This window comes from Pholcus phalangioides, unplaced genomic scaffold, assembly GCF_987345545.1.
Source record: "Pholcus phalangioides strain wild (caught in Gottingen) unplaced genomic scaffold, Ppha-v1.0 ptg000009l_1, whole genome shotgun sequence".
In the NCBI taxonomy this organism is placed as follows: Eukaryota; Metazoa; Arthropoda; class Arachnida; order Araneae; family Pholcidae; genus Pholcus; species Pholcus phalangioides.
In genome coordinates this window covers 15,428,103-15,452,924 of record NW_028301602.1, presented here as the reverse complement: position 1 = coordinate 15,452,924, position 24,822 = coordinate 15,428,103, and the positions used below count along the sequence as shown (strand labels likewise).

The window sequence follows — 24,822 nt, the reverse complement described above, 5'->3', positions numbered from 1 at the left end:
AACTATTTTGAAAGTAATGTAATAATTCACAGAACTACCGAATTCAAACGGGACGTTCAAAATACAACATTCTCCCCGGCGGGGAATCGAACCCCGGTCTCCCGCGTGACAGGCGGGGATACTTACCACTATACTACCGAGGAGGCGATCAGACACCTGAAATCTGAGAACTATTTTGAAAGTAATGTAATAATTCACAGAACTACCGAATTCAAACGGGACGATCAAAATACCACATTCTCCCCGGCGGGGAATCGAACCCCGGTCTCCCGCGTGACAGGCGGGGATACGTACCTCTATACTACCGAGGAAGCGATCAGACACCTGAAATCTAAGAACTATTTTGAAAGTAATGTAATAATTCACAGAACTACCGAATTCAAACGGGACGATCAAAATACAACATTCTCCCCGGCGGGGAATCGAACCCCGGTCTCCCGCGTGACAAGCGGGGATACTTACCACTATACTACCGAGGAGGCGATCAAACACCTGAAATCTAAGAACTATTTTGAAAGTAATGTAATAATTCACAGAACTACCGAATTCAAACGGGACGTTCAAAATACAACATTCTCCCCGGCGGGGAATCGAACCCCGGTCTCCCGCGTGACAGGCGGGGATACTTACCACTATACTACCGAGGAGGCGATCAGACACCTGAAATCTAAGAACTATTTTGAAAGTAATGTAATAATTCACAGAACGACCGAGTTCAAACGGGACGATCAAAATACAACATTCTCCCCGGCGGGGAATCGAACCCCGGTCTCCCGCGTGACAGGCGGGGATACTTACCACTATACTACCGAGGAGGCGATCAGACACCTGAAATCTAAGAACTATTTTGAAAGTAATATAATAATTCACAGAACGACCGAGTTCAAACGGGACGATCAAAATACAACATTCTCCCCGGCGGGGAATCGAACCCCGGTCTCCCACGTGACAGGCGGGGATACTTACCACTATACTACCGAGGAGACGATCAGACACCTGAAATCTTAGAACTATTTTGAAAGTAATGTAATAATTCACAGAACTACCGAATTCAAACGGGACGATCAAAATACATCATTCTCCCCGGCGGGGAATCGAACCCCGGTCTCCCGCGTGGATACTTACCACTATACTACCGAGGAGGCGATCAGACACCTGAAATCTAAGAACTATTTTGAAAGTAATGTAATAATTCACAGAACTACCGAATTCAAACGGGGCGATCAAAATACAACATTCTCCCCGGCGGGGAATCGAACCCCGGTCTCCCGCGTGACAGGCGGGGATACTTACCACTATACTACCGAGGAGTCGATCAGACACCTGAAATCTAAGAACTATTTTGAAAGTAATGTAATAATTCACAGAACTACCGAATTCAAACGGGACGATCAAAATACAACATTCTCCCCGGCGGGGAATCGAACCCCGGTCTCCCGCGTGACAGGCGGGGATACTTACCACTATACTACCGAGGAGTCGATCAGACATCTGAAATCTAAGAACTATTTTGAAAGTAATGTAATAATTCACAGAACTACCGAATTCAAACGGGACGATCAAAATACATCATTCTCCCCGGCGGGGAATCGAACCCCGGTCTCCCGCGTGGATACTTACCACTATACTACCGAGGAGGCGATCAGACACCTGAAATCTAAGAACTATTTTGAAAGTAATGTAATAATTCACAGAACTACCGAATTCAAACGGGACGATCAAAATACAACATTCTCCCCGGCGGGGAATCGAACCCCGGTCTCCCGCGTGACAGGCGGGGATACTTACCACTATACTACCGAGGAGGAGAGCAAACACCTGAAATATAAGAACTATTTTGAAAGTAATGTAATAATTCACAGAACTACCGAGTTCAAACGGGACGATCAAAATACAACATTCTCCCCGGCGGGGAATCGAACCCCGGTCTCCCGCGTGACAGGCGGGGATACTTACCACTATACTACCGAGGAGTCGATCAGACACCTGAAATCTAAGAACTATTTTGAAAGTAATGTAATAATTCACAGAACTACCGAATTCAAACGGGACGATCAAAATACATCATTCTCCCCGGCGGGGAATCGAACCCCGGTCTCCCGCGTGACAGGCGGGGATACTTACCACTATACTACCGAGGAGGCGATCAGACACCTGAAATCTAAGAACTATTTTGAATGTAATGTAATAATTCACAGAACTACCGAATTCAAACGGGACGATCAAAATACAACATTCTCCCCGGCGGGGAATCGAACCCCGGTCTTACGCGTGACAGGCGGGGATACTTAGCACTATACTACCGAGGAGGCGATCAGACACCTGAAATCTAAGAACTATTTTGAAAGTAATGTAATAATTCACAGAACTACCGAATTCAAACGGGACGATCAAAATAAAACATTCTCCCCGGCGTGGAATCGAACCCCGGTCTCCCGCGTGACAGGCGGGGATACTTACCACTATACTACCGAGGAGGCGAGCAGACACCTGAAATCTAAGAACTATTTTGAAAGTAATGTAATAATTCACAGAACGACCGAATTCAAACGGGACGATCAAAATACAACATTCTCCCCGGCAGGGAATCGAACCCCGGTCTCCCGCGTGACAGGCGGGGATACTTACCACTATACTACCGAGGAGGCGATCAGGCACCTGAAATCTAAGAACTATTTTGAAAGTAATGTAATAATTCACAGAACTACCGAATTCAAACGGGACGATCAAAATACAACATTCTCCCTGGCGGGGAATCGAACCCCGGTCTCCCGCGTAACAGGCGGGGATACTTACCACTATACTACCGAGGAGGCGATCAGACACCTGAAATCTAAGAACTATTTTGAAAGTAATGTAATAATTCACAGAACTACCGAATTCAAACGGGACGATCAAAATACAACATTCTCCCCGGCGGGGAATCGAACCCCGGTCTCCCGCGTGACAGGCGGGGATACTTACCACTATACTACCGAGGAGGCGATCAGACACCTGAAATCTAAGAACTAATTTGAAAGTAATGTAATAATTCACAGAACTACCGAATTCAAACGGGACGATCAAAATACAACATTCTCCCCGGCGGGGAATCGAACCCCGGTGTCCCGCGTGACAGGCGGGGATACTTACCACTATACTACCGAGGAGGCGGTCAGACACCTGAAATCTAAGAACTATTTTGAAAGTAATGTAATAATTCACAGAACTACCGAATTCAAACGGGACGATCAAAATACAACATTCTCCCCGGCGGGGAATCGAACCCCGGTCTCCCGCGTGACAGGCGGGGTTACTTACCACTATACTACCGAGGAGGCGATCAGACACCTGAAATCTGAGAACTATTTTGAAAGTAATGTAATAATTCACAGAACTACCGAATTCAAACGGGACGATCAAAATACCACATTCTCCCCGGCGGGGAATCGAACCCCGGTCTCCCGCGTGACAGGCGGGGATACGTACCTCTATACTACCGAGGAAGCGATCAGACACCTGAAATCTAAGAACTATTTTGAAAGTAATGTAATAATTCACAGAACTACCGAATTCAAACGGGACGATCAAAATACAACATTCTCCCCGGCGGGGAATCGAACCCCGGTCTCCCGCGTGACAGGCGGGGATACTTACCACTATACTACCGAGGAGGCGATCAGACACCTGAAATCTAAGAACTATTTTGAAAGTAATGTAATAATTCACAGAACTACCGAATTAAAACGGGACGTTCAAAATACAACATTCTCCCCGGCGGGGAATCGAACCCCGGTCTCCCGCGTGACAGGCGGGGATACTTACCACTATACTACCGAGGAGGCGATCAGACACCTGAAATCTAAGAACTATTTTGAAAGTAATGTAATAATTCACAGAACTACCGAATTCAAACGGGACGATCAAAATACCACATTCTCCCCGGCGGGGAATCGAACCCCGGTCTCCCGCGTGACAGGCGGGGATACGTACCTCTATACTACCGAGGAGGCGATCAGACACCTGAAATCTAAGAACTATTTTGAAAGTAATGTAATAATTCACAGAACTACCGAATTCAAACGGGACGTTCAAAATACAACATTCTCCCCGGCGGGGAATCGAACCCCGGTCTCCCGCGTGACAGGCGGGGATACTTACCACTATACTACCGAGGAGGCGATCAGACACCTGAAATCTGAGAACTATTTTGAAAGTAATGTAATAATTCACAGAACTACCGAATTCAAACGGGACGATCAAAATACCACATTCTCCCCGGCGGGGAATCGAACCCCGGTCTCCCGCGTGACAGGCGGGGATACGTACCTCTATACTACCGAGGAAGCGATCAGACACCTGAAATCTAAGAACTATTTTGAAAGTAATGTAATAATTCACAGAACTACCGAATTCAAACGGGACGATCAAAATACAACATTCTCCCCGGCGGGGAATCGAACCCCGGTCTCCCGCGTGACAGGCGGGGATACTTACCACTATACTACCGAGGAGGCGATCAGACACCTGAAATCTAAGAACTATTTTGAAAGTAATGTAATAATTCACAGAACGACCGAGTTCAAACGGGACGATCAAAATACAACATTCTCCCCGGCGGGGAATCGAACCCCGGTCTCCCGCGTGACAGGCGGGGATACTTACCACTATACTACCGAGGAGGCGATCAGACACCTGAAATCTAAGAACTATTTTGAAAGTAATGTAATAATTCACAGAACTACCGAATTCAAACGGGACGATCAAAATACAACATTCTCCCCGGCGGGGAATCGAACCCCGGTCTCCCGCGTGACAGGCGGGGATACTTACCACTATACTACCGAGGAGGCGATCAGACACCTGAAATCTAAGAACTATTTTGAAAGTAATGTAATAATTCACAGAACTACCGAATTCAAACGGGACGATCAAAATACAACATTCTCCCTGGCGGGGAATCGAACCCCGGTCTCCCGCGTAACAGGCGGGGATACTTACCACTATACTACCGAGGAGGCGGTCGGACACCTGAAATCTAAGAACTATTTTGAAAGTAATGTAATAATTCACAGAACTACCGAATTCAAACGGGACGATCAAAATACAACATTCTCCCCGGCAGGGAATCGAACCCCGGTCTCCCGCGTGACAGGCGGGGATACTTACCACTATACTACCGAGGAGGCGATCAGACACCTGAAATCTGAGAACTATTTTGAAAGTAATGTAATAATTCACAGAACTACCGAATTCAAACGGGACGATCAAAATACAACATTCTCCCCGGCGGGGAATCGAACCCCGGTCTCCCGCGTGACAGGCGGGGATACGTACCACTATACTACCGAGGAGGCGGTCAGACACCTGAAATCTAAGAACTATTTTGAAAGTAATGTAATAATTCACAGAACTACCGAATTCAAACGGGACGATCAAAATACCACATTCTCCCCGGCGGGGAATCGAACCCCGGTCTCCCGCGTGACAGGCGGGGATACGTACCTCTATACTACCGAGGAAGCGATCAGACACCTGAAATCTAAGAACTATTTTGAAAGTAATGTAATAATTCACAGAACTACCGAATTCAAACGGGACGATCAAAATACAACATTCTCCCCGGCGGGGAATCGAACCCCGGTCTCCCGCGTGACAGGCGGGGATACTTACCACTATACTACCGAGGAGGCGATCAGACACCTGAAATCTAAGAACTATTTTGAAAGTAATGTAATAATTCACAGAACGACCGAGTTCAAACGGGACGATCAAAATACAACATTCTCCCCGGCGGGGAATCGAACCCCGGTCTCCCGCGTGACAGGCGGGGATACTTACCACTATACTACCGAGGAGGCGATCAGACACCTGAAATCTAAGAACTATTTTGAAAGTAATGTAATAATTCACAGAACTACCGAATTCAAACGGGACGATCAAAATACAACATTCTCCCCGGCGGGGAATCGAACCCCGGTCTCCCGCGTGACAGGCGGGGATACTTACCACTATACTACCGAGGAGGCGATCAGACACCTGAAATCTAAGAACTATTTTGAAAGTAATGTAATAATTCACAGAACTACCGAATTCAAACGGGACGATCAAAATACAACATTCTCCCTGGCGGGGAATCGAACCCCGGTCTCCCGCGTAACAGGCGGGGATACTTACCACTATACTACCGAGGAGGCGGTCGGACACCTGAAATCTAAGAACTATTTTGAAAGTAATGTAATAATTCACAGAACTACCGAATTCAAACGGGACGATCAAAATACAACATTCTCCCCGGCAGGGAATCGAACCCCGGTCTCCCGCGTGACAGGCGGGGATACTTACCACTATACTACCGAGGAGGCGATCAGACACCTGAAATCTGAGAACTATTTTGAAAGTAATGTAATAATTCACAGAACTACCGAATTCAAACGGGACGATCAAAATACAACATTCTCCCCGGCGGGGAATCGAACCCCGGTCTCCCGCGTGACAGGCGGGGATACGTACCACTATACTACCGAGGAGGCGGTCAGACACCTGAAATCTAAGAACTATTTTGAAAGTAATGTAATAATTCACAGAACTACCGAATTCAAACGGGACGATCAAAATACAACATTCTCCCCGGCGGGGATTCGAACCCCGGTCTCCCGCGTGACAGGCGGGGTTACTTACCACTATACTACCGAGGAGGCGATCAGACACCTGAAATCTGAGAACTATTTTGAAAGTAATGTAATAATTCACAGAACGACCGAATTCAAACGGGACGATCAAAATACAACATTCTCCCCGGCGGGGATTCGAACCCCGGTCTCCCGCGTGACAGGCGGGGTTACTTACCACTATACTACCGAGGAGGCGATCAGACACCTGAAATCTGAGAACTATTTTGAAAGTAATGTAATAATTCACAGAACTACCGAATTCAAACGGGACGATCAAAATACAACATTCTCCCCGGCGGGGAATCGAACCCCGGTCTCCCGCGTGACAGGCGGGGTTACGTACCTCTATACTACCGAGGAAACGATCAGACACCTGAAATCTAAGAACTATTTTGAAAGTAATGTAATAATTCACAGAACTACCGAATTCAAACGGGACGATCAAAATACAACATTCTCCCCGGCGGGGAATCGAACCCCGGTCTCCCGCGTGACAGGCGGGGATACTTACCACTATACTACCGAGGAGGCGATCAGACACCTGAAATCTAAGAACTATTTTGAAAGTAATGTAATAATTCACAGAACTACCGAATTCAAACGGGACGATCAAAATACAACATTCTCCCCGGCGGTGAATCGAACCCCGGTCTCCCGCGTGACAGGCGGGGATACTTACCACTATACTACCGAGGAGGCGATCAGACACCTGAAATCTAAGAACTATTTTGAAAGTAATGTAATAATTCACAGAACTACCGAGTTCAAACGGGACGATCAAAATACAACATTCTCCCCGGCGGGGAATCGAACCCCGGTCTCCCGCGTGACAGGCGGGGATACTTACCACTATACTACCGAGGAGTCGATCAGACACCTGAAATCTTAGAACTATTTTGAAAGTAATGTAATAATTCACAGAACTACCGAATTCAAACGGGACGATCAAAATACATCATTCTCCCCGGCGGGGAATCGAACCCCGGTCTCCCGCGTGGATACTTACCACTATACTACCGAGGAGGCGATCAGACACCTGAAATCTAAGAACTATTTTGAAAGTAATGTAATAATTCACAGAACTACCGAATTCAAACGGGACGATCAAAATACAACATTCTCCCCGGCGGGGAATCGAACCCCGGTCTCCCGCGTGACAGGCGGGGATACTTACCACTATACTACCGAGGAGGCGAGCAGACACCTGAAATCTAAGAACTATTTTGAAAGTAATGTAATAATTCACAGAACTACCGAATTCAAACGGGACGATCAAAATAAAACATTCTCCCTGGCGTGGAATCGAACCCCGGTCTCCAGCTTGACAGGCGGGGATACTTACCACTATACTACCGAGGAGGCGAGCAGACACCTGAAATCTAAGAACTATTTTGAAAGTAATGTAATAATTCACAGAACGACCGAATTCAAACGGGACGATCAAAATACAACATTCTCCCCGGCAGGGAATCGAACCCCGGTCTCCCGCGTGACAGGCGGGGATACTTACCACTATACTACCGAGGAGGCGATCAGGCACCTGAAATCTAAGAACTATTTTGAAAGTAATGTAATAATTCACAGAACTACCGAATTCAAACGGGACGATCAAAATACAACATTCTCCCCGGCGGGGAATCGAACCCCGGTCTCCCGCGTAACAGGCGGGGATACTTACCACTATACTACCGAGGAGGCGATCAGACACCTGAAATCTAAGAACTATTTTGAAAGTAATGTAATAATTCACAGAACTACCGAATTCAAACGGGACGATCAAAATACAACATTCTCCCCGGCGGGGAATCGAACCCCGGTCTCCCGCGTGACAGGCGGGGATACTTACCACTATACTACCGAGGAGGCGATCAGACACCTGAAATCTAAGAACTATTTTGAAAGTAATGTAATAATTCACAGAACTACCGAATTCAAACGGGACGATCAAAATACAACATTCTCCCCGGCGGGGAATCGAACCCCGGTCTCCCGCGTGACAGGCGGGGATACTTACCACTATACTACCGAGGAGGCGGTCAGACACCTGAAATCGAAGAACTATTTTGAAAGTAATGTAATAATTCACAGAACTACCGAATTCAAACGGGACGATCAAAATACAACATTCTCCCCGGCGAGGAATCGAACCCCGGTCTCCCGCGTGACAGGCGGGGATACTTACCACTATACTACCGAGGAGGCGATCGGACACCTGAAATCTGAGAACTATTTTGAAAGTAATGTAATAATTCACAGAACTACCGAATTCAAACGGGACGATCAAAATACAACATTCTCCCCGGCGGGGAATCGAACCCCGGTCTCCCGCGTGACAGGCGGGGATACGTACCACTATACTACCGAGGAAGCGATCAGACACCTGAAATCTAAGAACTATTTTGAAAGTAATGTAATAATTCACATAACCACCGAATTCAAACGGGACGATCAAAATACAACATTCTCCCCGGCGGGGAATCGAACCCCGGTCTCCCGCGTGACAGGCGGGGATACTTACCACTATACTACCGAGGAGGCGATCAGACACCTGAAATCTAAGAACTATTTTGAAAGTAATGTAATAATTCACAGAACTACCGAATTCAAACGGGACGATCAAAATACAACATTCTCCCCGGCGGGGAATCGAACCCCGGTCTCCCGCGTGACAGGCGGGGATACTTACCACTATACTACCGAGGAGGCGATCAGACACCTGAAATCTAAGAACTATTTTGAAAGTAATGTAATAATTCACAGAACTACCGAATTCAAACGGGACGATCAAAATACAACATTCTCCCCGGCGGGGAATCGAACCCCGGTCTCCCGCGTGACAGGCGGGGATACTTACCACTATACTACCGAGGAGGCGATCAGACACCTGAAATCTAAGAACTATTTTGAAAGTAATGTAATAATTCACAGAACTACCGAATTCAAACGGGAAGATCAAAATACAACATTCTCCTCGGCGGGGAATCGAACCCCGATCTCCCGCGTGACGGGCGGGGATACTTACCACTATACTACCGAGGAGGCGATCAGACACCTGAAATCTAAGAACTATTTTGAAAGTATTGTAATAATTCACAGAACTACCGAATTCAAACGGGACGATCAAAATACAACATTCTCCCCGGCGGGGAATCGAACCCCGGTCTCCCGCGTGACAGGCGGGGATACTTACCACTATACTACCGAGGAGGCGGTCAGACACCTGAAATCTAAGAACTATTTTGAAAGTAATGTAATAATTCACAGAACTACCGAATTCAAACGGGACGATCAAAATACAACATTCTCCCCGGCGAGGAATCGAACCCCGGTCTCCCGCGTGACAGGCGGGGATACTTACCACTATACTACCGAGGAGGCGATCGGACACCTGAAATCTGAGAACTATTTTGAAAGTAATGTAATAATTCACAGAACTACCGAATTCAAACGGGACGATCAAAATACAACATTCTCCCCGGCGGGGAATCGAACCCCGGTCTCCCGCGTGACAGGCGGGGATACGTACCACTATACTACCGAGGAAGCGATCAGACGCCTGAAATCTAAGAACTATTTTGAAAGTAATGTAATAATTCACAGAACCACCGAATTCAAACGGGACGATCAAAATACAACATTCTCCCCGGCGGGGAATCGAACCCCGGTCTCCCGCGTGACAGGCGGGGATACTTACCACTATACTACCGAGGAGGCGATCAGACACCTGAAATCTAAGAACTATTTTGAAAGTAATGTAATAATTCACAGAACTACCGAATTCAAACGGGACGATCAAAATACAACATTCTCCCCGGCGGGGAATCGAACCCCGGTCTCCCGCGTGACAGGCGGGGATACTTACCACTATACTACCGAGGAGGCGATCAGACACCTGAAATCTAAGAACTATTTTGAAAGTAATGTAATAATTCACAGAACTACCGAATTCAAACGGGACGATCAAAATACAACATTCTCCCCGGCGGGGAATCGAACCCCGGTCTCCCGCGTGACAGGCGGGGATACTTACCACTATACTACCGAGGAGGCGATCAGACACCTGAAATCTAAGAACTATTTTGAAAGTAATGTAATAATTCACAGAACTACCGAATTCAAACGGGAAGATCAAAATACAACATTCTCCTCGGCGGGGAATCGAACCCCGATCTCCCGCGTGACGGGCGGGGATACTTACCACTATACTACCGAGGAGGCGATCAGACACCTGAAATCTAAGAACTATTTTGAAAGTATTGTAATAATTCACAGAACTACCGAATTCAAACGGGACGATCAAAATACAACATTCTCCCCGGCGGGGAATCGAACCCCGGTCTCACGGGGTTTGAAAGTAATGTAATAATTCACAGAACTACCGAATTCAAACGGGACGATCAAAATACAACATTCTCCCCGGGGGGGGAATCGAACCCCGGTCTCCCGCGTGACAGGCGGGGATACTTACCACTATACTACCGAGGCGGCGAGCAGACACCTGAAATCTAAGAACTATTTTGAAAGTAATGTAATAATTCACAGAACTAACGAATTCAAACGGGACAATCAAAATACAACATTCTCCCCGGCGGGGAATCGAACCCCGGTCTCCCGCGTGACAGGCGGGGATACTTACCACTATACTACCGAGGAGGCGATCAGACACCTGAAATCTAAGAACTATTTTGAAAGTAATGTAATAATTCACAGAACTACCGAATTCAAACGGGACGATCAAAATACAACATTCTCCCCGGCGGGGAATCGAACCCCGGTCTCCCGCGTGACAGGGGAGATACTTACCACTGCACTACCGAGGAGGCGATCAGACACCTGAAATCTAAGAACTATTTTGAAAGTAATGTAATAATTCACAGAACTACCGAATTCAAACGGGACGATCAAAATACAACATTCTCCCCGGCGGGGAATCGAACCCCGGACACCCGCGAGACAGGCGGGGATACTTACCATTACACTACCGAGGAGGCGATCAGACACCTGAAATCTAAGAACTATTTTGAAAGTAATGTAATAATTCACAGAACTACCGAATTCAAACGGGACGATCAAAATACAACATTCTCCCCGGCGGGGAATCGAACCCCGGTCTCCCGCGTGACAGGCGGGGATACTTACCACTATACTACCGAGGAGGCGATCAGACACCTGAAATCTAAGAACTATTTTGAAAGTAATGTAATAATTCACAGAACTACCGAATTCAAACGGGACGATCAAAATAAAACATTCTCCCTGGCGTGGAATCGAACCCCGGTCTCCCGCGTGACAGGCGGGGATACTTACCACTATACTACCGAGGAGGCGAGCAGACACCTGAAATCTAAGAACTATTTTGAAAGTAATGTAATAATTCACAGAACGACCGAATTCAAACGGGACGATCAAAATACAACATTCTCCCCGGCAGGGAATCGAACCCCGGTCTCCCGCGTGACAGGCGGGGATACTTACCACTATACTACCGAGGAGGCGATCAGGCACCTGAAATCTAAGAACTATTTTGAAAGTAATGTAATAATTCACAGAACTACCGAATTCAAACGGGAAGATCAAAATACAACATTCTCCTCGGCGGGGAATCGAACCCCGATCTCCCGCGTGACGGGCGGGGATACTTACCACTATACTACCGAGGAGGCGATCAGACACCTGAAATCTAAGAACTATTTTGAAAGTATTGTAATAATTCACAGAACTACCGAATTCAAACGGGACGATCAAAATACAACATTCTCCCCGGCGGGGAATCGAACCCCGGTCTCCCGCGTGGATACTTACCACTATACTACCGAGGAGGCGATCAGACACCTGAAATCTAAGAACTATTTTGAAAGTAATGTAATAATTCACAGAACGACCGAATTCAAACGGGACGATCAAAATACAACATTCTCCCCGGCAGGGAATCGAACCCCGGTCTCCCGCGTGACAGGCGGGGATACTTACCACTATACTACCGAGGAGGCGATCAGGCACCTGAAATCTAAGAACTATTTTGAAAGTAATGTAATAATTCACAGAACTACCGAATTCAAACGGGAAGATCAAAATACAACATTCTCCTCGGCGGGGAATCGAACCCCGATCTCCCGCGTGACGGGCGGGGATACTTACCACTATACTACCGAGGAGGCGATCAGACACCTGAAATCTAAGAACTATTTTGAAAGTATTGTAATAATTCACAGAACTACCGAATTCAAACGGGACGATCAAAATACAACATTCTCCCCGGCGGGGAATCGAACCCCGGTCTCACGGGGTTTGAAAGTAATGTAATAATTCACAGAACTACCGAATTCAAACGGGACGATCAAAATACAACATTCTCCCCGGGGGGGGAATCGAACCCCGGTCTCCCGCGTGACAGGCGGGGATACTTACCACTATACTACCGAGGCGGCGAGCAGACACCTGAAATCTAAGAACTATTTTGAAAGTAATGTAATAATTCACAGAACTACCGAATTCAAACGGGACAATCAAAATACAACATTCTCCCCGGCGGGGAATCGAACCCCGGTCTCCCGCGTGACAGGCGGGGATACTTACCACTATACTACCGAGGAGGCGATCAGACACCTTAAATCTAAGAACTATTTTGAAAGTAATGTAATAATTCACAGAACTACCGAATTCAAACGGGACGATCAAAATACAACATTCTCCCCGGCGGGGAATCGAACCCCGGTCTCCCGCGTGACAGGGGAGATACTTACCACTGCACTACCGAGGAGGCGATCAGACACCTGAAATCTAAGAACTATTTTGAAAGTAATGTAATAATTCACAGAACTACCGAATTCAAACGGGACGATCAAAATAAAACATTCTCCCTGGCGTGGAATCGAACCCCGGTCTCCCGCGTGACAGGCGGGGATACTTACCACTATACTACCGAGGAGGCGAGCAGACCCCTGAAATCTAAGAACTATTTTGAAAGTAATGTAATAATTCACAGAACGACCGAATTCAAACGGGACGATCAAAATACAACATTCTCCCCGGCAGGGAATCGAACCCCGGTCTCCCGCGTGACAGGCGGGGATACTTACCACTATACTACCGAGGAGGCGATCAGGCACCTGAAATCTAAGAACTATTTTGAAAGTAATGTAATAATTCACAGAACTACCGAATTCAAACGGGACGATCAAAATACAACATTCTCCCCGGCGGGGAATCGAACCCCGGTCTCCCGCGTGACAGGCGGGGATACTTACCACTATACTACCGAGGAGGCGATCAGACACCTGAAATCTAAGAACTATTTTGAAAGTAATGTAATAATTCACAGAACTACCCAATTCAAACGGGACGATCAAAATACAACATTCTCCCCGGCGGGGAATCGAACCCCGGTCTCCCGCGTGACAGGCGGGGATACTTACCACTATAATACCGAGGAGGCGATCAGACACCTGAAATCTAAGAACTATTTTGAAAGTAATGTAATAATTCACAGAACTACCGAATTCCAACGGGACGATCAAAATACAACATTCTCCCCGGCGGGGAATCGAACCCCTGTCTCCCGCGTGACAGGCGGGGATACTTACCACTATACTACCGAGGAGGCGATCAGACACCTGAAATCTAAGAACTATTTTGAAAGTAATGTAATAATTCACAGAACTACCGAATTCAAACGGGACGATCAAAATACAACATTCTCCCCGGCGGGGAATCGAACCCCGGACACCCGCGTGACAGGCGGGGATACTTACCACTATACTACCGAGGAGGCGATCAGACACCTGAAATCTAAGAACTATTTTGAAAGTATTGTAATAATTCACAGAACTACCGAATTCAAACGGGACGATCAAAATACAACATTCTCCCCGGCGGGGAATCGAACCCCGGTCTCACGGGGTTTGAAAGTAATGTAATAATTCACAGAACTACCGAATTCAAACGGGACGATCAAAATACAACATTCTCCCCGGGGGGGAATCGAACCCCGGTCTCCCGCGTGACAGGCGGGGATACTTACCACTATACTACCGAGGCGGCGAGCAGACACCTGAAATCTAAGAACTATTTTGAAAGTAATGTAATAATTCACAGAACTACCGAATTCAAACGGGACGATCAAAATACAACATTCTCCCCGGGGGGGGAATCGAACCCCGGTCTCCCGCGTGACAGGCGGGGATACTTACCACTATACTACCGAGGAGGCGATCAGACACCTGAAATCTAAGAACTATTTTGAAAGTAATGTAATAATTCACAGAACTACCGAATTCAAACGGGACGATCAAAATACAACATTCTCCCCGGCGGGGAATCGAACCCCGGTCTCCCGCGTGACAGGCGGGGATACTTACCACTATACTACCGAGGAGGCGATCAGACACCTGAAATCTAAGAACTATTTTGAAAGTAATGTAATAATTCACAGAACTACCGAATTCAAACGGGACGATCAAAATACAACATTCTCCCCGGCGGGGAATCGAACCCCGGTCTCCCGCGTGACAGGGGAGATACTTACCACTACACTACCGAGGAGGCGATCAGACACCTGAAATCTAAGAACTATTTTGAAAGTAATGTAATAATTCACAGAACTACCGAATTCAAACGGGACGATCAAAATACAACATTCTCCCCGGCGGGGAATCGAACCCCGGACACCCGCGTGACAGGCGGGGATACTTACCATTATACTACCGAGGATGCGATCAGACACCTGAAATCTAAGAACTATTTTGAAAGTAATGTAATAATTCACAGAACTACCGAATTCAAACGGGACGATCAAAATACAACATTCTCCCCGGCGGGGAATCGAACCCCGGTCTCCCCCGTGACAGGCGGGGATACTTACCACTATACTACCGAGGAGGCGATCAGACACCTGAAATCTAAGAACTATTTTGAAAGTAATGTAATAATTCACAGAACTACCGAATTCAAACGGGACGATCAAAATACAACATTCTCCCCGGCGGGGAATCGAACCCCGGTCTCCCGCGTGACAGGCGGGGATACTTACCACTATACTACCGAGGAGGCGATCAGACACCTGAAATCTGAGAACTATTTTGAAAGTAATGTAATAATTCACAGAACTACCGAATTCAAACGGGACGATCAAAATACAACATTCTCCCCGGCGGGGAATCGAACCCCGGTCTCCCGCGTGACAGGCGGGGATACGTACCACTATACTACCGAGGAAGCGATCAGACACCTGAAATATAAGAACTATTTTGAAAGTAATGTAATAATTCACAGAACTACCGAATTCAAACGGGACGATCAAAATACAACATTCTCCCCGGCGGGGAATCGAACCCCGGTCTCCCGCGTGACAGGCGGGGATACTTACCACTATACTACCGAGGAGGCGATCAGACACCTGAAATCTAAGAACTATTTTGAAAGTAATGTAATAATTCACAGAACTACCGAATTCAAACGGGACGATCAAAATACAACATTCTCCCCGGCGGGGAATCGAACCCCGGTGTCCCGCGTGACAGGCGGGGATACTTACCACTATACTACCGAGGAGGCGGTCAGACACCTGAAATCTAAGAACTATTTTGAAAGTAATGTAATAATTCACAGAACTACCGAATTCAAACGGGACGATCAAAATACAACATTCTCCCCGGCGGGGATTCGAACCCCGGTCTCCCGCGTGACAGGCGGGGTTACTTACCACTATACTACCGAGGAGGCGATCAGACACCTGAAATCTGAGAACTATTTTGAAAGTAATGTAATAATTCACAGAACTACCGAATTCAAACGGGACGATCAAAATACAACATTCTCCCCGGCGGGGAATCGAACCCCGGTCTCCCGCGTGACAGGCGGGGATACGTACCTCTATACTACCGAGGAAGCGATCAGACACCTGAAATCTAAGAACTATTTTGAAAGTAATGTAATAATTCACAGAACTACCGAATTCAAACGGGACGATCAAAATACAACATTCTCCCCGGCGGGGAATCGAACCCCGGTCTCCCGCGTGACAGGCGGGGATACTTACCACTATACTACCGAGGAGGCGATCAGACACCTGAAATCTAAGAACTATTTTGAAAGTAATGTAATAATTCACAGAACTACCGAATTCAAACGGGACGATCAAAATACAACATTCTCCCTGGCGGGGAATCGAACCCCGGTCTCCCGCGTAACAGGCGGGGATACTTACCACTATACTACCGAGGAGGCGGTCAGACACCTGAAATCTAAGAACTATTTTGAAAGTAATGTAATAATTCACAGAACTACCGAATTCAAACGGGACGATCAAAATACAACATTCTCCCCGGCGGGGAATCGAACGCCGGTCTCCCGCGTGACAGGCGGGGATACTTACCACTATACTACCGAGGAGGCGATCAGACACCTGAAATCTAAGAACTATTTTGAAAGTAATGTAATAATTCACAGAACTACCGAATTCAAACGGGACGATCAAAATACAACATTCTCCCCGGCGGGGAATCGAACCCCGGTGTCCCGCGTGACAGGCGGGGATACTTACCACTATACTACCGAGGAGGCGGTCAGATACCTGAAATCTAAGAACTATTTTGAAAGTAATGTAATAATTCACAGAACTACCGAATTCAAACGGGACGATCAAAATACAACATTCTCCCCGGAGGGGATTCGAACCCCGGTCTCCCGCGTGACAGGCGGGGTTACTTACCACTATACTACCGAGGAGGCGATCAGACACCTGAAATCTGAGAACTATTTTGAAAGTAATGTAATAATTCACAGAACTACCGAATTCAAACGGGACGATCAAAATACAACATTCTCCCCGGCGGGGAATCGAACCCCGGTCTCCCGCGTGACAGGCGGGGTTACGTACCTCTATATTACCGAGGAAGCGATCAGACACCTGAAATCTAAGAACTATTTTGAAAGTAATGTAATAATTCACAGAACTACCGAATTCAAACGGGACGATCAAAATACAACATTCTCCCCGGCGGGGAATCGAACCCCGGTCTCCCGCGTGACAGGCGGGGATACTTACCACTATACTACCGAGGAGGCGATCAGACACCTGAAATCTAAGAACTATTTTGAAAGTAATGTAATAATTCACAGAACTACCGAATTCAAACGGGACGTTCAAAATACAACATTCTCCCCGGCGGGGAATCGAACCCCGGTCTCCCGCGTGACAGGCGGGGATACTTACCACTATACTACCGAGGAGGCGATCAGACACCTGAAATCTAAGAACTATTTTGAAAGTAATGTAATAATTCACAGAACTACCGAATTCAAACGGGACGATCAAAATACAACATTCTCCCCGGCGGTGAATCGAACCCCGGTCTCCCGCGTGACAGGCGGGGATACTTACCACTATACTACCGAGGAGGCGATCAGACACCTGAAATCTAAGAACTATTTTGAAAGTAATGTAATAATTCACAGAACTACCGAGTTCAAACGGGACGATCAAAATACAACATTCTCCCCGGCGGGGAATCGAACCCCGGTCTCCCGCGTGACAGGCGGGGATACTTACCACTATACTACCGAGGAGTCGATCAGACACCTGAAATCTTAGAACTATTTTGAAAGTAATGTAATAATTCACAGAACTACCGAATTCAAACGGGACGATCAAAATACATCATTCTCCCCGGCGGGGAATCGAACCCCGGTCTCCCGCGTGGATACTTACCACTATACTACCGAGGAGGCGATCAGACACCTGAAATCTAAGAACTATTTTGAAAGTAATGTAATAATTCACAGAACTACCGAATTCAAACGGGACGATCAAAATACAACATTCTCCCCGGCGGGGAATCGAACCCCGGTCTCCCGCGTGACAGGCGGGGATACTTACCACTATACTACCGAGGAGGCGAGCAGACACCTGAAATCTAAGAACTATTTTGAAAGTAATGTAATAATTCACAGAACTACCGAATTCAAACGGGACGATCAAAATAAAACATTCTCCCTGGCGTGGAATCGAACCCCGGTCTCCAGCTTGACAGGCGGGGATACTTACCACTATACTACCGAGGAGGCGAGCAGACACCTGAAATCTAAGAACTATTTTGAAAGTAATGTAATAATTCACAGAACGACCGAATTCAAACGGGACGATCAAAATACAACATTCTCCCCGGCAGGGAATCGAACCCCGGTCTCCCGCGTGACAGGCGGGGATACTTACCACTATACTACCGAGGAGGCGATCAGGCACCTGAAATCTAAGAACTATTTTGAAAGTAATGTAATAATTCACAGAACTACCGAATTCAAACGGGACGATCAAAATACAACATTCTCCCCGGCGGGGAATCGAACCCCGGTCTCCCGCGTAACAGGCGGGGATACTTACCACTATACTACCGAGGAGGCGATCAGACACCTGAAATCTAAGAACTATTTTGAAAGTAATGTAATAATTCACAGAACTACCGAATTCAAACGGGACGATCAAAATACAACATTCTCCCCGGCGGGGAATCGAACCCCGGTCTCCCGCGTGACAGGCGGGGATACTTACCACTATACTACCGAGGAGGCGATCAGACACCTGAAATCTAAGAACTATTTTGAAAGTAATGTAATAATTCACAGAACTACCGAATTCAAACGGGACGATCAAAATACAACATTCTCCCCGGCGGGGAATCGAACCCCGGTCTCCCGCGTGACAGGCGGGGATACTTACCACTATACTACCGAGGAGGCGGTCAGACACCTGAAATCTAAGAACTATTTTGAAAGTAATGTAATAATTCACAGAACTACCGATTTCAAACGGGACGATCAAAATACAACATTCTCCCCGGCGAGGAATCGAACCCCGGTCTCCCGCGTGACAGGCGGGGATACTTACCACTATACTACCGAGGAGGCGATCGGACACCTGAAATCTGAGAACTATTTTGAAAGTAATGTAATAATTCACAGAACTACCGAATTCAAACGGGACGATCAAAATACAACATTCTCCCCGGCGGGGAATCGAACCCCGGTCTCCCGCGTGACAGGCGGGGATACGTACCACTATACTACCGAGGAAGCGATCAGACACCTGAAATCTAAGAACTATTTTGAAAGTAATGTAATAATTCACAGAACCACCGAATTCAAACGGGACGATCAAAATACAACATTCTCCCCGGCGGGGAATCGAACCCCGGTCTCCCGCGTGACAGGCGGGGATACTTACCACTATACTACCGAGGAGGCGATCAGACACCTGAAATCTAAGAACTATTTTGAAAGTAATGTAATAATTCACAGAACTACCGAATTCAAACGGGACGATCAAAATACAACATTCTCCCCGGCGGGGAATCGAACCCCGGTCTCCCGCGTGACAGGCGGGGATACTTACCACTATACTACCGAGGAGGCGATCAGACACCTGAAATCTAAGAACTATTTTGAAAGTAATGTAATAATTCACAGAACTACCGAATTCAAACGGGACGATCAAAATACAACATTCTCCCCGGCGGGGAATCGAACCCCGGTCTCCCGCGTGACAGGCGGGGATACTTACCACTATACTACCGAGGAGGCGATCAGACACCTGAAATCTAAGAACTATTTTGAAAGTAATGTAATAATTCACAGAACTACCGAATTCAAACGGGAAGATCAAAATACAACATTCTCCTCGGCGGGGAATCGAACCCCGATCTCCCGCGTGACGGGCGGGGATACTTACCACTATACTACCGAGGAGGCGATCAGACACCTGAAATCTAAGAACTATTTTGAAAGTATTGTAATAATTCACAGAACTACCGAATTCAAACGGGACGATCAAAATACAACATTCTCCCCGGCGGGGAATCGAACCCCGGTCTCACGGGGTTTGAAAGTAATGTAATAATTCACAGAACTACCGAATTCAAACGGGACGATCAAAATACAACATTCTCCCCGGGGGGGGAATCGAACCCCGGTCTCCCGCGTGACAGGCGGGGATACTTACCACTATACTACCGAGGCGGCGAGCAGACACCTGAAATCTAAGAACTATTTTGAAAGTAATGTAATAATTCACAGAACTACCGAATTCAAACGGGACAATCAAAATACAACATTCTCCCCGGCGGGGAATCGAACCCCGGTCTCCCGCGTGACAGGCGGGGATACTTACCACTATACTACCGAGGAGGCGATCAGACACCTGAAATCTAAGAACTATTTTGAAAGTAATGTAATAATTCACAGAACTACCGAATTCAAACGGGACGATCAAAATACAACATTCTCCCCGGCGGGGAATCGAACCCCGGTCTCCCGCGTGACAGGGGAGATACTTACCACTGCACTACCGAGGAGGCGATCAGACACCTGAAATCTAAGAACTATTTTGAAAGTAATGTAATAATTCACAGAACTACCGAATTCAAACGGGACGATCAAAATACAACATTCTCCCCGGCGGGGAATCGAACCCCGGACACCCGCGAGACAGGCGGGGATACTTACCATTACACTACCGAGGAGGCGATCAGACACCTGAAATCTAAGAACTATTTTGAAAGTAATGTAATAATTCACAGAACTACCGAATTCAAACGGGACGATCAAAATACAACATTCTCCCCGGCGGGGAATCGAACCCCGGTCTCCCGCGTGACAGGCGGGGATACTTACCACTATACTACCGAGGAGGCGATCAGACACCTGAAATCTAAGAACTATTTTGAAAGTAATGTAATAATTCACAGAACTACCGAATTCAAACGGGACGATCAAAATAAAACATTCTCCCTGGCGTGGAATCGAACCCCGGTCTCCCGCGTGACAGGCGGGGATACTTACCACTATACTACCGAGGAGGCGAGCAGACACCTGAAATCTAAGAACTATTTTGAAAGTAATGTAATAATTCACAGAACAACCGAATTCAAACGGGACGATCAAAATACAACATTCTCCCCGGCAGGGAATCGAACCCCGGTCTCCCGCGTGACAGGCGGGGATACTTACCACTATACTACCGAGGAGGCGATCAGGCACCTGAAATCTAAGAACTATTTTGAAAGTAATGTAATAATTCACAGAACTACCGAATTCAAACGGGACGATCAAAATACAACATTCTCCCCGGCGGGGAATCGAACCCCGGTCTCCCGCGTGGATACTTACCACTATACTACCGAGGAGGCGATCAGACACCTGAAATCTAAGAACTATTTTGAAAGTAATGTAATAATTCACAGAACGACCGAATTCAAACGGGACGATCAAAATACAACATTCTCCCCGGCAGGGAATCGAACCCCGGTCTCCCGCGTGACAGGCGGGGATACTTACCACTATACTACCGAGGAGGCGATCAGGCACCTGAAATCTAAGAACTATTTTGAAAGTAATGTAATAATTCACAGAACTACCGAATTCAAACGGGAAGATCAAAATACAACATTCTCCTCGGCGGGGAATCGAACCCCGATCTCCCGCGTGACGGGCGGGGATACTTACCACTATACTACCGAGGAGGCGATCAGACACCTGAAATCTAAGAACTATTTTGAAAGTATTGTAATAATTCACAGAACTACCGAATTCAAACGGGACGATCAAAATACAACATTCTCCCCGGCGGGGAATCGAACCCCGGTCTCACGGGGTTTGAAAGTAATGTAATAATTCACAGAACTACCGAATTCAAACGGGACGATCAAAATACAACATTCTCCCCGGGGGGGGGAATCGAACCCCGGTCTCCCGCGTGACAGGCGGGGATACTTACCACTATACTACCGAGGCGGCGAGCAGACACCTGAAATCTAAGAACTATTTTGAAAGTAATGTAATAATTCACAGAACTACCGAATTCAAACGGGACAATCAAAATACAACATTCTCCCCGGCGGGGAATCGAACCCCGGTCTCCCGCGTGACAGGCGGGGATACTTACCACTATACTACCGAGGAGGCGATCAGACACCTGAAATCTAAGAACTATTTTGAAAGTAATGTAATAATTCACAGAACTACCGAATTCAAACGGGACGATCAAAATACAACATTCTCCCCGGCGGGGAATCGAACCCCGGTCTCCCGCGTGACAGGGGAGATACTTACCACTGCACTACCGAGGAGGCGATCAGACACCTGAAATCTAAGAACTATTTTGAAAGTAATGTAATAATTCACAGAACTACCGAATTCAAACGGGACGATTAAAATACAACATTCTCCCCGGCGGGGAATCGAACCCCGGACACCCGCGAGACTGGCGGGGATACTTACCATTACACTACCGAGGAGGCGATCAGACACCTGAAATCTAAGAACTATTTTGAAAGTAATGTAATAATTCACAGAACTACCGAATTCAAACGGGACGATCAAAATACAACATTCTCCCCGGCGGGGAATCGAACCCCGGTCTCCCGCGTGACAGGCGGGGATACTTACCACTATACTACCGAGGAGGCGATCAGACACCTGAAATCTAAGAACTATTTTGAAAGTAATGTAATAATTCACAGAACTACCGAATTCAAACGGGACGATCAAAATAAAACATTCTCCCTGGCGTGGAATCGAACCCCGGTCTCCCGCGTGACAGGCGGGGATACTTACCACTATACTACCGAGGAGGCGAGCAGACCCCTGAAATCTAAGAACTATTTTGAAAGTAATGTAATAATTCACAGAACGACCGAATTCAAACGGGACGATCAAAATACAACATTCTCCCCGGCAGGGAATCGAACCCCGGTCTCCCGCGTGACAGGCGGGGATACTTACCACTATACTACCGAGGAGGCGATCAGGCACCTGAAATCTAAGAACTATTTTGAAAGTAATGTAATAATTCACAGAACTACCGAATTCAAACGGGACGATCAAAATACAACATTCTCCCCGGCGGGGAATCGAACCCCGGTCTCCCGCGTGACAGGCGGGGATACTTACCACTATACTACCGAGGAGGCGATCAGACACCTGAAATCTAAGAACTATTTTGAAAGTAATGTAATAATTCACAGAACTACCGAATTCAAACGGGACGATCAAAATACAACATTCTCCCCGGCGGGGAATCGAACCCCGGTCTCCCGCGTGACAGGCGGGGATACTTACCACTATAATACCGAGGAGGCGATCAGACACCTGAAATCTAAGAACTATTTTGAAAGTAATGTAATAATTCACAGAACTACCGAATTCCAACGGGACGATCAAAATACAACATTCTCCCCGGCGGGGAATCGAACCCCTGTCTCCCGCGTGACAGGCGGGGATACTTACCACTATACTACCGAGGAGGCGATCAGACACCTGAAATCTAAGAACTATTTTGAAAGTAATGTAATAATTCACAGAACTACCGAATTCAAACGGGACGATCAAAATACAACATTCTCCCCGGCGGGGAATCGAACCCCGGACACCCGCGTGACAGGCGGGGATACTTACCACTATACTACCGAGGAGGCGATCAGACACCTGAAATCTAAGAACTATTTTGAAAGTATTGTAATAATTCACAGAACTACCGAATTCAAACGGGACGATCAAAATACAACATTCTCCCCGGCGGGGAATCGAACCCCGGTCTCACGGGGTTTGAAAGTAATGTAATAATTCACAGAACTACCGAATTCAAACGGGACGATCAAAATACAACATTCTCCCCGGGGGGGAATCGAACCCCGGTCTCCCGCGTGACAGGCGGGGATACTTACCACTATACTACCGAGGCGGCGAGCAGACACCTGAAATCTAAGAACTATTTTGAAAGTAATGTAATAATTCACAGAACTACCGAATTCAAACGAGACGATCAAAATACAACATTCTCCCCGGCGTGGAATCGAACCCCGGTCTCCCGCGTGACAGGCGGGGATATTTACCACTATACTACCGAGGAGGCGATCAGACACCTGAAATCTAAGAACTATTTTGAAAGTAATGTAATAATTCACAGAACGACCGAATTCAAACGGGACGATCAAAATACAACATTCTCCCCTTCGGGGAATCGAACCCCGGTCTCCCGCGTGACAGGCGAGGATACTTACCACTATACTACCGAGGAGGCGATCAGGCACCTGAAATCTAAGAACTATTTTGAAAGTAATGTAATAATTCACAGAACTACCGAATTCAAACGGGACGATCAAAATACAACATTCTCCCC

General features: G+C 46.9%; 1 protein-coding gene and 96 non-coding genes across 97 annotated transcripts in view; 1 reads left to right on the top strand and 96 right to left on the bottom strand.

Annotated features, from left to right (window-relative positions):
• LOC149081816 (toll-like receptor 9) overlaps window positions 1-24,822 on the top strand; it is an 84,625-nt gene that overhangs the window by 46,124 nt on the left and 13,679 nt on the right. The window lies entirely within an intron of this gene.
• On the bottom strand, window positions 72-143 carry TRNAD-GUC (transfer RNA aspartic acid (anticodon GUC)). The gene has a single exon. It is a non-coding gene; the product is annotated as a tRNA-Asp (tRNA).
• Window positions 408-479, bottom strand: TRNAD-GUC (transfer RNA aspartic acid (anticodon GUC)). Its single transcript has one exon. It is a non-coding gene; the product is annotated as a tRNA-Asp (tRNA).
• TRNAD-GUC (transfer RNA aspartic acid (anticodon GUC)) lies at window positions 576-647 on the bottom strand. Its single transcript has one exon. It is a non-coding gene; the product is annotated as a tRNA-Asp (tRNA).
• On the bottom strand, window positions 744-815 carry TRNAD-GUC (transfer RNA aspartic acid (anticodon GUC)). Its single transcript has one exon. It is a non-coding gene; the product is annotated as a tRNA-Asp (tRNA).
• On the bottom strand, window positions 912-983 carry TRNAD-GUC (transfer RNA aspartic acid (anticodon GUC)). Its single transcript has one exon. It is a non-coding gene; the product is annotated as a tRNA-Asp (tRNA).
• TRNAD-GUC (transfer RNA aspartic acid (anticodon GUC)) lies at window positions 1,239-1,310 on the bottom strand. Its single transcript has one exon. It is a non-coding gene; the product is annotated as a tRNA-Asp (tRNA).
• Window positions 1,407-1,478, bottom strand: TRNAD-GUC (transfer RNA aspartic acid (anticodon GUC)). Its single transcript has one exon. It is a non-coding gene; the product is annotated as a tRNA-Asp (tRNA).
• On the bottom strand, window positions 1,734-1,805 carry TRNAD-GUC (transfer RNA aspartic acid (anticodon GUC)). The gene has a single exon. It is a non-coding gene; the product is annotated as a tRNA-Asp (tRNA).
• Window positions 1,902-1,973, bottom strand: TRNAD-GUC (transfer RNA aspartic acid (anticodon GUC)). The gene has a single exon. It is a non-coding gene; the product is annotated as a tRNA-Asp (tRNA).
• TRNAD-GUC (transfer RNA aspartic acid (anticodon GUC)) lies at window positions 2,070-2,141 on the bottom strand. The gene has a single exon. It is a non-coding gene; the product is annotated as a tRNA-Asp (tRNA).
• TRNAD-GUC (transfer RNA aspartic acid (anticodon GUC)) lies at window positions 2,574-2,645 on the bottom strand. Its single transcript has one exon. It is a non-coding gene; the product is annotated as a tRNA-Asp (tRNA).
• Window positions 2,910-2,981, bottom strand: TRNAD-GUC (transfer RNA aspartic acid (anticodon GUC)). Its single transcript has one exon. It is a non-coding gene; the product is annotated as a tRNA-Asp (tRNA).
• TRNAD-GUC (transfer RNA aspartic acid (anticodon GUC)) lies at window positions 3,078-3,149 on the bottom strand. Its single transcript has one exon. It is a non-coding gene; the product is annotated as a tRNA-Asp (tRNA).
• On the bottom strand, window positions 3,246-3,317 carry TRNAD-GUC (transfer RNA aspartic acid (anticodon GUC)). Its single transcript has one exon. It is a non-coding gene; the product is annotated as a tRNA-Asp (tRNA).
• Window positions 3,582-3,653, bottom strand: TRNAD-GUC (transfer RNA aspartic acid (anticodon GUC)). Its single transcript has one exon. It is a non-coding gene; the product is annotated as a tRNA-Asp (tRNA).
• TRNAD-GUC (transfer RNA aspartic acid (anticodon GUC)) lies at window positions 3,750-3,821 on the bottom strand. Its single transcript has one exon. It is a non-coding gene; the product is annotated as a tRNA-Asp (tRNA).
• TRNAD-GUC (transfer RNA aspartic acid (anticodon GUC)) lies at window positions 4,086-4,157 on the bottom strand. The gene has a single exon. It is a non-coding gene; the product is annotated as a tRNA-Asp (tRNA).
• TRNAD-GUC (transfer RNA aspartic acid (anticodon GUC)) lies at window positions 4,422-4,493 on the bottom strand. Its single transcript has one exon. It is a non-coding gene; the product is annotated as a tRNA-Asp (tRNA).
• On the bottom strand, window positions 4,590-4,661 carry TRNAD-GUC (transfer RNA aspartic acid (anticodon GUC)). Its single transcript has one exon. It is a non-coding gene; the product is annotated as a tRNA-Asp (tRNA).
• On the bottom strand, window positions 4,758-4,829 carry TRNAD-GUC (transfer RNA aspartic acid (anticodon GUC)). Its single transcript has one exon. It is a non-coding gene; the product is annotated as a tRNA-Asp (tRNA).
• Window positions 5,094-5,165, bottom strand: TRNAD-GUC (transfer RNA aspartic acid (anticodon GUC)). Its single transcript has one exon. It is a non-coding gene; the product is annotated as a tRNA-Asp (tRNA).
• TRNAD-GUC (transfer RNA aspartic acid (anticodon GUC)) lies at window positions 5,262-5,333 on the bottom strand. The gene has a single exon. It is a non-coding gene; the product is annotated as a tRNA-Asp (tRNA).
• On the bottom strand, window positions 5,598-5,669 carry TRNAD-GUC (transfer RNA aspartic acid (anticodon GUC)). Its single transcript has one exon. It is a non-coding gene; the product is annotated as a tRNA-Asp (tRNA).
• TRNAD-GUC (transfer RNA aspartic acid (anticodon GUC)) lies at window positions 5,766-5,837 on the bottom strand. The gene has a single exon. It is a non-coding gene; the product is annotated as a tRNA-Asp (tRNA).
• TRNAD-GUC (transfer RNA aspartic acid (anticodon GUC)) lies at window positions 5,934-6,005 on the bottom strand. Its single transcript has one exon. It is a non-coding gene; the product is annotated as a tRNA-Asp (tRNA).
• Window positions 6,270-6,341, bottom strand: TRNAD-GUC (transfer RNA aspartic acid (anticodon GUC)). The gene has a single exon. It is a non-coding gene; the product is annotated as a tRNA-Asp (tRNA).
• On the bottom strand, window positions 6,438-6,509 carry TRNAD-GUC (transfer RNA aspartic acid (anticodon GUC)). Its single transcript has one exon. It is a non-coding gene; the product is annotated as a tRNA-Asp (tRNA).
• TRNAD-GUC (transfer RNA aspartic acid (anticodon GUC)) lies at window positions 6,606-6,677 on the bottom strand. The gene has a single exon. It is a non-coding gene; the product is annotated as a tRNA-Asp (tRNA).
• TRNAD-GUC (transfer RNA aspartic acid (anticodon GUC)) lies at window positions 6,774-6,845 on the bottom strand. The gene has a single exon. It is a non-coding gene; the product is annotated as a tRNA-Asp (tRNA).
• On the bottom strand, window positions 7,110-7,181 carry TRNAD-GUC (transfer RNA aspartic acid (anticodon GUC)). Its single transcript has one exon. It is a non-coding gene; the product is annotated as a tRNA-Asp (tRNA).
• Window positions 7,278-7,349, bottom strand: TRNAD-GUC (transfer RNA aspartic acid (anticodon GUC)). Its single transcript has one exon. It is a non-coding gene; the product is annotated as a tRNA-Asp (tRNA).
• TRNAD-GUC (transfer RNA aspartic acid (anticodon GUC)) lies at window positions 7,446-7,517 on the bottom strand. Its single transcript has one exon. It is a non-coding gene; the product is annotated as a tRNA-Asp (tRNA).
• Window positions 7,773-7,844, bottom strand: TRNAD-GUC (transfer RNA aspartic acid (anticodon GUC)). Its single transcript has one exon. It is a non-coding gene; the product is annotated as a tRNA-Asp (tRNA).
• Window positions 8,109-8,180, bottom strand: TRNAD-GUC (transfer RNA aspartic acid (anticodon GUC)). The gene has a single exon. It is a non-coding gene; the product is annotated as a tRNA-Asp (tRNA).
• Window positions 8,277-8,348, bottom strand: TRNAN-GUU (transfer RNA asparagine (anticodon GUU)). The gene has a single exon. It is a non-coding gene; the product is annotated as a tRNA-Asn (tRNA).
• TRNAD-GUC (transfer RNA aspartic acid (anticodon GUC)) lies at window positions 8,445-8,516 on the bottom strand. Its single transcript has one exon. It is a non-coding gene; the product is annotated as a tRNA-Asp (tRNA).
• On the bottom strand, window positions 8,613-8,684 carry TRNAD-GUC (transfer RNA aspartic acid (anticodon GUC)). The gene has a single exon. It is a non-coding gene; the product is annotated as a tRNA-Asp (tRNA).
• On the bottom strand, window positions 8,781-8,852 carry TRNAD-GUC (transfer RNA aspartic acid (anticodon GUC)). The gene has a single exon. It is a non-coding gene; the product is annotated as a tRNA-Asp (tRNA).
• Window positions 8,949-9,020, bottom strand: TRNAD-GUC (transfer RNA aspartic acid (anticodon GUC)). Its single transcript has one exon. It is a non-coding gene; the product is annotated as a tRNA-Asp (tRNA).
• Window positions 9,117-9,188, bottom strand: TRNAD-GUC (transfer RNA aspartic acid (anticodon GUC)). The gene has a single exon. It is a non-coding gene; the product is annotated as a tRNA-Asp (tRNA).
• On the bottom strand, window positions 9,285-9,356 carry TRNAD-GUC (transfer RNA aspartic acid (anticodon GUC)). The gene has a single exon. It is a non-coding gene; the product is annotated as a tRNA-Asp (tRNA).
• On the bottom strand, window positions 9,453-9,524 carry TRNAD-GUC (transfer RNA aspartic acid (anticodon GUC)). The gene has a single exon. It is a non-coding gene; the product is annotated as a tRNA-Asp (tRNA).
• On the bottom strand, window positions 9,621-9,692 carry TRNAD-GUC (transfer RNA aspartic acid (anticodon GUC)). The gene has a single exon. It is a non-coding gene; the product is annotated as a tRNA-Asp (tRNA).
• Window positions 9,789-9,860, bottom strand: TRNAD-GUC (transfer RNA aspartic acid (anticodon GUC)). The gene has a single exon. It is a non-coding gene; the product is annotated as a tRNA-Asp (tRNA).
• Window positions 9,957-10,028, bottom strand: TRNAD-GUC (transfer RNA aspartic acid (anticodon GUC)). Its single transcript has one exon. It is a non-coding gene; the product is annotated as a tRNA-Asp (tRNA).
• On the bottom strand, window positions 10,125-10,196 carry TRNAD-GUC (transfer RNA aspartic acid (anticodon GUC)). Its single transcript has one exon. It is a non-coding gene; the product is annotated as a tRNA-Asp (tRNA).
• On the bottom strand, window positions 10,293-10,364 carry TRNAD-GUC (transfer RNA aspartic acid (anticodon GUC)). The gene has a single exon. It is a non-coding gene; the product is annotated as a tRNA-Asp (tRNA).
• TRNAD-GUC (transfer RNA aspartic acid (anticodon GUC)) lies at window positions 10,461-10,532 on the bottom strand. The gene has a single exon. It is a non-coding gene; the product is annotated as a tRNA-Asp (tRNA).
• Window positions 10,629-10,700, bottom strand: TRNAD-GUC (transfer RNA aspartic acid (anticodon GUC)). Its single transcript has one exon. It is a non-coding gene; the product is annotated as a tRNA-Asp (tRNA).
• TRNAD-GUC (transfer RNA aspartic acid (anticodon GUC)) lies at window positions 10,797-10,868 on the bottom strand. Its single transcript has one exon. It is a non-coding gene; the product is annotated as a tRNA-Asp (tRNA).
• On the bottom strand, window positions 11,235-11,306 carry TRNAD-GUC (transfer RNA aspartic acid (anticodon GUC)). The gene has a single exon. It is a non-coding gene; the product is annotated as a tRNA-Asp (tRNA).
• On the bottom strand, window positions 11,738-11,809 carry TRNAD-GUC (transfer RNA aspartic acid (anticodon GUC)). The gene has a single exon. It is a non-coding gene; the product is annotated as a tRNA-Asp (tRNA).
• Window positions 12,074-12,145, bottom strand: TRNAD-GUC (transfer RNA aspartic acid (anticodon GUC)). The gene has a single exon. It is a non-coding gene; the product is annotated as a tRNA-Asp (tRNA).
• On the bottom strand, window positions 12,242-12,313 carry TRNAD-GUC (transfer RNA aspartic acid (anticodon GUC)). Its single transcript has one exon. It is a non-coding gene; the product is annotated as a tRNA-Asp (tRNA).
• Window positions 12,569-12,640, bottom strand: TRNAD-GUC (transfer RNA aspartic acid (anticodon GUC)). The gene has a single exon. It is a non-coding gene; the product is annotated as a tRNA-Asp (tRNA).
• Window positions 12,737-12,808, bottom strand: TRNAD-GUC (transfer RNA aspartic acid (anticodon GUC)). The gene has a single exon. It is a non-coding gene; the product is annotated as a tRNA-Asp (tRNA).
• TRNAD-GUC (transfer RNA aspartic acid (anticodon GUC)) lies at window positions 13,175-13,246 on the bottom strand. The gene has a single exon. It is a non-coding gene; the product is annotated as a tRNA-Asp (tRNA).
• TRNAD-GUC (transfer RNA aspartic acid (anticodon GUC)) lies at window positions 13,678-13,749 on the bottom strand. The gene has a single exon. It is a non-coding gene; the product is annotated as a tRNA-Asp (tRNA).
• On the bottom strand, window positions 13,846-13,917 carry TRNAD-GUC (transfer RNA aspartic acid (anticodon GUC)). Its single transcript has one exon. It is a non-coding gene; the product is annotated as a tRNA-Asp (tRNA).
• Window positions 14,182-14,253, bottom strand: TRNAD-GUC (transfer RNA aspartic acid (anticodon GUC)). The gene has a single exon. It is a non-coding gene; the product is annotated as a tRNA-Asp (tRNA).
• TRNAD-GUC (transfer RNA aspartic acid (anticodon GUC)) lies at window positions 14,350-14,421 on the bottom strand. The gene has a single exon. It is a non-coding gene; the product is annotated as a tRNA-Asp (tRNA).
• Window positions 14,956-15,027, bottom strand: TRNAD-GUC (transfer RNA aspartic acid (anticodon GUC)). Its single transcript has one exon. It is a non-coding gene; the product is annotated as a tRNA-Asp (tRNA).
• TRNAD-GUC (transfer RNA aspartic acid (anticodon GUC)) lies at window positions 15,291-15,362 on the bottom strand. The gene has a single exon. It is a non-coding gene; the product is annotated as a tRNA-Asp (tRNA).
• TRNAD-GUC (transfer RNA aspartic acid (anticodon GUC)) lies at window positions 15,627-15,698 on the bottom strand. Its single transcript has one exon. It is a non-coding gene; the product is annotated as a tRNA-Asp (tRNA).
• Window positions 15,795-15,866, bottom strand: TRNAD-GUC (transfer RNA aspartic acid (anticodon GUC)). The gene has a single exon. It is a non-coding gene; the product is annotated as a tRNA-Asp (tRNA).
• On the bottom strand, window positions 15,963-16,034 carry TRNAD-GUC (transfer RNA aspartic acid (anticodon GUC)). Its single transcript has one exon. It is a non-coding gene; the product is annotated as a tRNA-Asp (tRNA).
• Window positions 16,131-16,202, bottom strand: TRNAD-GUC (transfer RNA aspartic acid (anticodon GUC)). The gene has a single exon. It is a non-coding gene; the product is annotated as a tRNA-Asp (tRNA).
• On the bottom strand, window positions 16,299-16,370 carry TRNAD-GUC (transfer RNA aspartic acid (anticodon GUC)). Its single transcript has one exon. It is a non-coding gene; the product is annotated as a tRNA-Asp (tRNA).
• Window positions 16,635-16,706, bottom strand: TRNAD-GUC (transfer RNA aspartic acid (anticodon GUC)). The gene has a single exon. It is a non-coding gene; the product is annotated as a tRNA-Asp (tRNA).
• TRNAD-GUC (transfer RNA aspartic acid (anticodon GUC)) lies at window positions 17,139-17,210 on the bottom strand. The gene has a single exon. It is a non-coding gene; the product is annotated as a tRNA-Asp (tRNA).
• Window positions 17,643-17,714, bottom strand: TRNAD-GUC (transfer RNA aspartic acid (anticodon GUC)). Its single transcript has one exon. It is a non-coding gene; the product is annotated as a tRNA-Asp (tRNA).
• On the bottom strand, window positions 17,811-17,882 carry TRNAD-GUC (transfer RNA aspartic acid (anticodon GUC)). The gene has a single exon. It is a non-coding gene; the product is annotated as a tRNA-Asp (tRNA).
• TRNAD-GUC (transfer RNA aspartic acid (anticodon GUC)) lies at window positions 17,979-18,050 on the bottom strand. Its single transcript has one exon. It is a non-coding gene; the product is annotated as a tRNA-Asp (tRNA).
• On the bottom strand, window positions 18,147-18,218 carry TRNAD-GUC (transfer RNA aspartic acid (anticodon GUC)). The gene has a single exon. It is a non-coding gene; the product is annotated as a tRNA-Asp (tRNA).
• Window positions 18,474-18,545, bottom strand: TRNAD-GUC (transfer RNA aspartic acid (anticodon GUC)). Its single transcript has one exon. It is a non-coding gene; the product is annotated as a tRNA-Asp (tRNA).
• Window positions 18,810-18,881, bottom strand: TRNAD-GUC (transfer RNA aspartic acid (anticodon GUC)). Its single transcript has one exon. It is a non-coding gene; the product is annotated as a tRNA-Asp (tRNA).
• Window positions 18,978-19,049, bottom strand: TRNAN-GUU (transfer RNA asparagine (anticodon GUU)). Its single transcript has one exon. It is a non-coding gene; the product is annotated as a tRNA-Asn (tRNA).
• On the bottom strand, window positions 19,146-19,217 carry TRNAD-GUC (transfer RNA aspartic acid (anticodon GUC)). The gene has a single exon. It is a non-coding gene; the product is annotated as a tRNA-Asp (tRNA).
• On the bottom strand, window positions 19,314-19,385 carry TRNAD-GUC (transfer RNA aspartic acid (anticodon GUC)). The gene has a single exon. It is a non-coding gene; the product is annotated as a tRNA-Asp (tRNA).
• Window positions 19,482-19,553, bottom strand: TRNAD-GUC (transfer RNA aspartic acid (anticodon GUC)). Its single transcript has one exon. It is a non-coding gene; the product is annotated as a tRNA-Asp (tRNA).
• On the bottom strand, window positions 19,650-19,721 carry TRNAD-GUC (transfer RNA aspartic acid (anticodon GUC)). Its single transcript has one exon. It is a non-coding gene; the product is annotated as a tRNA-Asp (tRNA).
• TRNAD-GUC (transfer RNA aspartic acid (anticodon GUC)) lies at window positions 19,818-19,889 on the bottom strand. The gene has a single exon. It is a non-coding gene; the product is annotated as a tRNA-Asp (tRNA).
• TRNAD-GUC (transfer RNA aspartic acid (anticodon GUC)) lies at window positions 19,986-20,057 on the bottom strand. The gene has a single exon. It is a non-coding gene; the product is annotated as a tRNA-Asp (tRNA).
• On the bottom strand, window positions 20,154-20,225 carry TRNAD-GUC (transfer RNA aspartic acid (anticodon GUC)). Its single transcript has one exon. It is a non-coding gene; the product is annotated as a tRNA-Asp (tRNA).
• TRNAD-GUC (transfer RNA aspartic acid (anticodon GUC)) lies at window positions 20,322-20,393 on the bottom strand. The gene has a single exon. It is a non-coding gene; the product is annotated as a tRNA-Asp (tRNA).
• On the bottom strand, window positions 20,760-20,831 carry TRNAD-GUC (transfer RNA aspartic acid (anticodon GUC)). The gene has a single exon. It is a non-coding gene; the product is annotated as a tRNA-Asp (tRNA).
• Window positions 21,263-21,334, bottom strand: TRNAD-GUC (transfer RNA aspartic acid (anticodon GUC)). The gene has a single exon. It is a non-coding gene; the product is annotated as a tRNA-Asp (tRNA).
• Window positions 21,599-21,670, bottom strand: TRNAD-GUC (transfer RNA aspartic acid (anticodon GUC)). Its single transcript has one exon. It is a non-coding gene; the product is annotated as a tRNA-Asp (tRNA).
• Window positions 21,926-21,997, bottom strand: TRNAD-GUC (transfer RNA aspartic acid (anticodon GUC)). The gene has a single exon. It is a non-coding gene; the product is annotated as a tRNA-Asp (tRNA).
• TRNAD-GUC (transfer RNA aspartic acid (anticodon GUC)) lies at window positions 22,094-22,165 on the bottom strand. Its single transcript has one exon. It is a non-coding gene; the product is annotated as a tRNA-Asp (tRNA).
• TRNAD-GUC (transfer RNA aspartic acid (anticodon GUC)) lies at window positions 22,533-22,604 on the bottom strand. Its single transcript has one exon. It is a non-coding gene; the product is annotated as a tRNA-Asp (tRNA).
• TRNAD-GUC (transfer RNA aspartic acid (anticodon GUC)) lies at window positions 23,036-23,107 on the bottom strand. Its single transcript has one exon. It is a non-coding gene; the product is annotated as a tRNA-Asp (tRNA).
• TRNAD-GUC (transfer RNA aspartic acid (anticodon GUC)) lies at window positions 23,372-23,443 on the bottom strand. Its single transcript has one exon. It is a non-coding gene; the product is annotated as a tRNA-Asp (tRNA).
• TRNAD-GUC (transfer RNA aspartic acid (anticodon GUC)) lies at window positions 23,540-23,611 on the bottom strand. The gene has a single exon. It is a non-coding gene; the product is annotated as a tRNA-Asp (tRNA).
• Window positions 23,876-23,947, bottom strand: TRNAD-GUC (transfer RNA aspartic acid (anticodon GUC)). Its single transcript has one exon. It is a non-coding gene; the product is annotated as a tRNA-Asp (tRNA).
• TRNAD-GUC (transfer RNA aspartic acid (anticodon GUC)) lies at window positions 24,044-24,115 on the bottom strand. The gene has a single exon. It is a non-coding gene; the product is annotated as a tRNA-Asp (tRNA).